The sequence below is a fragment of the Apus apus genome, chromosome 21 (genome assembly GCF_020740795.1).
Source record: "Apus apus isolate bApuApu2 chromosome 21, bApuApu2.pri.cur, whole genome shotgun sequence".
Lineage (NCBI taxonomy): Eukaryota > Metazoa > Chordata > Aves > Apodiformes > Apodidae > Apus > Apus apus.
Window position 1 is genome coordinate 5,185,543 of NC_067302.1, and position 6,956 is coordinate 5,192,498.

Genomic DNA, 6,956 nt, shown 5'->3' on the forward strand with positions numbered 1-6,956 from the left:
GCCCGGTCCTGCCCGCCGGTCCTGCCCGCCGCAGCGCCGGGCTGCGAGGAGGGAGGGGGGGCCGGCACCGGGGGGCACGGGCTCCGGGGTGGGCACCGGTAACAGCCCCCCCGGAACTCCGCCCCATTGCCCCGGGACGCTGCCCCACGCAACCTCCCGGCGAAGGGGAGCGCGGTGCAGCCCCTGGGACCCCCGCAGCTCAGGGCTGGGGCGGGGATGGGGGGACAGATTGTACTGGTAAGGGCTGGGGCGGCTCTGGGAGCACTGGGAGGTCTTGGGGTACTGGGAGCGCTGGGGGAACTGGGAGCATTGCTGCTCTGGCACACCAAACCCTGCAGACCCAGGCAGATTCCCCCCCCTCCCGGTGCCCCTGGCTGGGTGTCTCCACCACCTGTGCCACCCCTGCCACCCCCCCTGCCGGTCCCCATCCTGTCCCCTCGGAAAGAGCCGCCGCCCCCAGACACAGGCCGGGTGGTCCCTGCAGGGACAGAACGAGCCCAGGGCCACGGGGATCCCCCCCATGTCCACCTCGGGCTCCCCCAGCTGCAGGCACAGGCTTCACCATCAGCTTCCTGGCCCAAGAAGGTGCCGAGACAGGTGTTTTGGCACTGGAAGGGGACATTTAGGGTTGAGTATCCCCAGCAAGCAGCTGGAGACCGATGCCGTGCAGCATCCCAGCATCCCTGGTCATTCCACGGGCTGGAGCAAAGCAGGTTTTGGCAGCTGCTCTGAGCACTGGGAAAAGAGTCCAGTGGAGCCAGATGCTCGCTGGAAACAGGTGCCATTCCCAGCAGGTTTTCCTGCCTTCCTGCACCAGCTCCATCCACTTGCAAAGCCTGGGATTGTTTGGGAAGCAGATGGCAGGGTCAGATGGGAGGCAGAGGAGCTCTCCTCCAAATTACACAAATAAACATCCATAAAGTGATTAAATCCTCAGCCCTATCCCTGCTCTGGGGGGAACAGGGAAGGGGCTGGGGTGGCTGCTGTGGAATGGGGAGCTGGAGGGGTGGGATTGTTTGAGAGATCCAGAAAGGGGCTAATTCACCCCAAAATCTGCTGGGTACTGAGTTCAGTGAGGCTGAGGGGCTGCAGGTGCTCGTCAAGGGAGACCTGGCACCTTCACACTGCAGGATCCATGGCCAGGGGCTCCACGGGGCTGGGAACCCTCTACAAGGTCAGGGGACCTTTTGGGAATGGGATTGGGCTGGAAACAAAGGGAACGGGTGATGAGAGCTGCTCTGATGGTGTCTCATCCCATCCCATGTAGGAAAAGTGTTTGGAGAAGGATGGGGACTGGTAGTGGGGTACAGGATGGGGACTGGAGCTGGAACTGTGAGCAGAAAGGTGACAAAAAGGGGGAGATTTGTGCCCTTGGGGCTGAAGGCACCCTGGGGGCTGGAGCTGTGCCCCCCACACCATGGTCCTGGAATCAATGCTGGGAGGAAAGGTCAGGGCCCCTCGATGGTGGGGGTCCCATTTCCCCGTTAATAATCTTCATGTCTATTTTAATCCCCCCCCTGCACGAGTGACAGAGGCCGCAAGTGACGCAGGCTGATTTGAAAGCATCTCCCCTTTCTGACTCAAACCCAGCCCTAAACCCACCTAATCCCCCACGCTGGAATGGAGAGAGGGAGAGAGGATAATACAGGGCACGAGGGGCACGGGCAGGGCTGCGCTCTGCCAGCAACACCACCTGATTTACAGGGTCCCTGGGATGGGGACAAATGTCCCCCAGCACATCCCTTCTGGCTTCTCATCCCCTCCATCCCAAAACCGTGTGTTTTCTGAGCTCGCAGCCCCTTCCATCACCCCTTGTTGGGGCCACACCAGCTCCTGCTCCCACCACTCATTTTGGGGGCTCAGTTGTGTCACAGGGGGAGCAGGACTGTCCCCTGGGGGTACCAGAGCCCCAAAACAGGCAGGGAAGGGAGCAGGGCTGGCTCAGGGCTGGCTCCAAGGGGCTCCAGCCTGGCTAGGAGGATGCTGAAATGATGACGTCTTCCCCACTGGTGGTGGGGAGAGATGTGGGGTGTCAGCTGGGAGATTCCCCCTCTTCTTCTTCCTCCTCCTTCTTCTCCTCCTCGCAGGGATTTCTGCTGGAATTTCCTGCGTTGCCATAGCAGCCGGGAAGCCCCCTGAGGCTTCACTGCAGCAGGGTGGGATGGGGCTGCAGGTGGGACCCTGTGCCCCAGGCGTGTCCCTGTGCTCCTGAGCACACAGGGCAGCCACGTCATCGGGGCCCAGAGCTCTGCACACACCCACGTGCAGTGTTGGTGTCAGCTCAGGGTGCTTGAGGTGCCCAGGACTTGGCACACCCTGATGGGACCTGCAGGGGCTTTGGTGATTTGAGGTTCCCCACATGCCTAGTGGGACCATCCTCACACATGGAGGAGCCCAGGCAGGGTTGGGGTGACTCTGGGTGCCCCAAGACTGTGTCCTAAGGTGGGGGGGGAAGGTCAGTGCTCCATAGCCAACCACGTTCCATCCCTGACCATTCCTGCAGCCTGGCAGGATAGTGGGATGAGCTGGGAAGGGAGAGGGCAAAGCAGGAGGGGCTCAGCCCCTGGTTGTGTCAGCAAGACCCCAAGCAGGGTCTCCCTGGTGACCTGCAGGGCTGTGCAGGACCTGGGGACAGGGACAAGCTCTGGGGACTGTCCCCACGTCCTGCACAGCCCTGCAGAACCACGGTGATGGGAAGTGGAGCTGCAGAGGGGGCACAGGGCAGGGGCTGCAGGAATATCGGAGGATTAAGAGCAAATGCCCAGATAATGAGGATCTTGGGGAAAAAGCCCATTTGTATAATTTAAATCTCTAATAAGCTTCCTGGAATGCAAAGCCCTTTGTGATGCCCGGTCTCATCTGGATCATCGGAGCCGCTCACTCACTAAACCTTGATGCAGGGATGTTTCATAACGGGGTGGCTCCATCCCATGTCCCCATGTCCCCGTGTCCCCAAGTCCCTGTGATGGCCACGCTGCCACCCTGAAACAGGCACAGCTTGTCTCACCCAGGCAGCCAAGGTCGGGGCTCCTGAGGACATGAATCCTGGTCCCCATAGGGCACATGTGTGTTGGCACCTTGACACGTGTGTCCAGCAGAGCTGTGACTTGGAGCTGTGCTTGTGTTTTGGGGCAGTTTAAGCACAAGCAGATCCCCAGCTGTATAAATGGCCTTGGGGAGTGGCCGCAGCAGAATTCAGGGGAGGAAGAGGTGCTGTGGACATCTTGGTGCCCAGTTCTCCATGCTTCCTTCCCTGGAACCACCTGCAGAATCCTGAAGGGTTTTCCCACCCCTGAGACAGATTCTCAGCATGTCTGGAGGGTCACAGGGCTCCCCGAGCCGTGCTGGAGATGGTCCATGGCCGGGACCTGCCCCATCTCATCCTGCCCGGGGGCTGCTGGAGGTGGCCAGGACTGGCTGGGGGCTGCAGCTCGTCCCCTCCGTGTCCCACCATGGTGCTGGAGGGCTGTGGAGATGACACCGCCATCCAGGAGATGTCGCAGCCCCACCGAGGTGGGCACAGGTGAGACCGGGGGGAGGGGTGTCAGGTGTGGGGGTGAAGGGGAGGGTCCCTCCTTGCGTTCCCCGAGGGCTGGAGGGGTTAAACGCTGCCGCGACTGTCACCAGTAATACCGGTGTCACCACCACGTGCCAGCCCTGGGCTCCCTCTCGTGGCATCTCGCCCCTTCTCATGGGGTGACCGAGGAGCCACGGGCACCTAGGGGAGCAGCAGCAGCTTCAGGGAGCCTGGGCGGGGGGCTCCGAGCCAGGGGGTCTGGGGCCGGAGGGGGGGGCAGGAATCCGAGTCCGGGGGGTTCCGAATGGGGGCGTCCACATTCCCGCCCCCCCACCCCCTCCCCAAGCCACCCCCTCTGGTCCCAGCCCCCTGTGGCAGGACCCCGCAGGAAGCATCTGAACGTGGGGCCGGGGTGGGGGTCCCCTCCCCGGGGGGCCCAGAGGGATGAAGGGGGTCCCTGATGCCCAGCGAGGGTGTCGGCAGGTGGCAGCAGTGGCCTTCGCGTCGGGCTGAGGGTGACACCGGCACTGCCACCTGCCCCCCCCCAACCCCGACAGGTCCCCCGGGGCTGGGCCAGGGTCTCCTGAGGAGCAGCAGCACAAGGTCCCCCCGGTTCCGCCGACATTTCTCTGTCCCACCACCATCCCCAGGGTTGGGACGGTCACTTTCTGGGGACACCTGGAGCACCTCCCCACAGCACACCCGTTTCCCTCATGGGGCTGCACGGGAGGCAGCCCGGGACAAAAAGTGCCCCTCGGAATGGCCTGGACCCCGAGGGCTGCTCCGGGGACACTTTTCCGTGTCTCCGCTGTGGTTTTGCTGCTCAGCCCCTGCGGGAGCCCAGCCCGGCAGATCCAGGGTGAGGTGGGATGGGACAGGCACGCACACGAGGGGGACGGCTGGTGGCCTCCCAGGTCTGCGTCTGGTGATGTGAGAGGGAAGAGGAGCGACTGAAGAGCCTAATTGCGTAATTAGAGCTGTGACTTAATTGGCACAGCCGGGACGCGCGCTGGGTGTTGTGTGACTGGAATAACGATGTGCCGGGAGGGGGAGGAGGCTCCGCGCCACACTGGGGTGACAACGGGAGCCCAGAGGGGACCAGGACATCCCAAAACACCTTGCCCGGTGAGGGGAAAGGAGAGGGGAGAGGGGAGGGACACGTGCACCTGGGGACAGCCAAGACCTGAGCCCTCAGTGGGGCGGCAGTGTCCTGGGGAACATGCCAAGGATGGCAGATGTCACCGGGCTGGAAAAGAACAAATGTTTCCCCTTTATTTGGAAAGGGCGAAAGGAAAAATGAGGGAATTACGGTGTTAACCGTGCTCAGCCTCTGGAAAAATACCAGAACGCATCAAAAACCCTCTTGTGGGAGCTTGGGAGGTAGCAGGGTGATGGGGACCAGTGTCTGCCAGGAGCAACCAGGACAAACCACCCTGTGCTGTGGCCCTGGCTCAGCTCACTGGGGACACAGGACCCGTCCAGCCCAGGTGGCACCTTCCTGGGGCTGCCTGGAGGGCCTGGCTGCAGGGACGTCTGGGGTTTTGTGCCAATCCCTCCATCTCCTGGCTGCCACGGGATCTGGGGCTCCTGGTGTGGCTGCAGATGTGGGGGCACATCCTGCTGCCAGCTGGGCTTGGTGTTTCTGCTGGCGGCTGGAGCCGGTTCGGCTGCATCTACCTGGGAGCAGAGGGCTCCTTGTCCCGCTGCGGATGTGCAGCCCATGGAGGGGGTGCTGGGAGGAGCCCGGCAAGCAGGGGAGTCTCCTGCCCGGCCTCGTGCTCCGGCGAGGGAAGGCCCAGGGAAAGCGGGAACCCAGCCCTGCACGGCTCTGCTCCAGCCCCGGCTCCATCAGCCGAGCTCACCCACCCAGGCTGGATTTAGAACGGGCACTGACCTGCTCCAGCTGAGCCCACAGCTCCCACTCCTGCACCTCCACTGCTGCCCTGATGCAATTTTAATCTGCTGCCAGGAGGGAGATGGAAGGAGGAACGGGCAGGCACTTCCCTGGGAAGCAGGCGGTTGCAGCTGAGCACCCCAGAACCACGATGGGATGGGCACAGCCCTGGCACCATGACACAGATGCCCTGCTGGGAATGATCATGGTCTCAGGCTGAGGAATGGGAATGGTGGGATGGCACAGGGCTGGGATTTGGCAGGGCATGGCTGTCTCCTGGTTTTGGCAGTGGCTTTATGGGTCTCTCTTGGGCACCTGTTGCTCCTCAGGGAAGGGGCTTTGGTTCATGGGGAGCTCGGCAGAGCCTCCTCGACACGAGGGGACCCCTCAGCTGGGGTGTCTCTCATTGACCCACAAGCATGAGCATGGTCTGTGCATGGCAGGAGGGTCCCCAGCACGGCTGCAGGGGGATGGGAAGGGGGAGGCTGCAGAGGCTGCCAGCACCGAGACCCTCACACCAGTTCCCACCCTGGCTCTGTTGGAGCTGCTGGTGCAGAGCAGAACCCCCTGCCCATGAAGCAAATCACAGGGACCAGGCTCGGTGTATGAGGGGACTCCAGTGATGACCCCAGGAGCCCCCAGGCCACACAAGCTCCCTGGCAGGTGGCAGCAAATAAACACCAGGGCCAGACAGAGGTGGAGTGAGCGATGCCACCCGGACACATGGCCCAGACCCCACCATGTCCCACCCGCAGCGTGGCCGGGTGCTGCCAGCTGGAGCCTGTAGTGCTGCCCACCAGTCCCTTTGGCCACCAGGCCTGGCAGGGCGACCCCGAGCCCCGAGGGAGCAGGACACCTCAGTGCTGGTGGGCACAGCAGAGGTTGGCAGAGGCTGAGGTGGCCAAAGCAGGATCTTTGGCTTGGCGGTGGCAGCTGAGCTGGGGACAGGGATTTTGTCCCCTCCAACTGGTCACCACAAACCAGAGGGGGTCGGGCTCAGCAGCCTGGTGGCACGGCTGATTGCAGAGGCTCATCTGATCCTCGTTACCTCGGAACACAGAGCCCGGCGACAGTGACACCCGAGGGGTGAAATGTCACGGCTGCTGTGCCCGGAGGGTGGTCCCGGGGGCACAGAGCACCTCCTGCCCCCGGCAGGGAGCAGCCCCGGGGGTGCCGGGACCGCAGCGGGGGCGGGACACGTGGGACGGGGAAACTGAGGCAGCCAGCGAGGCCGGGCTGGGGACCCGAGCCGCCCCGTCCCGCCACCCCCGGGGTCGGGGGAGGGATCGGAGCGGGGCTGCCCGGCGCTGCAGCGGGCGGAGCCGGGGCTCGGCGGGGCCGCGCTCGCTCCCGCCTCCCGGCCGAGACCAGTCGTACCGTACCGAACCGAGCAGTGCCGGGCGCTACCGGGCGACGCTGAGCCCGGCCGAGCCCCGCGGTACCGGGCGCTACCGTGCAGTGCCAGCCCAGCCGAGCCGAGCGGAGCCGAGCCCAGCCGAGCCCAGCCGAGCCCAGCCGAGCGCACCCGAACGCCGCCGAGCCCCC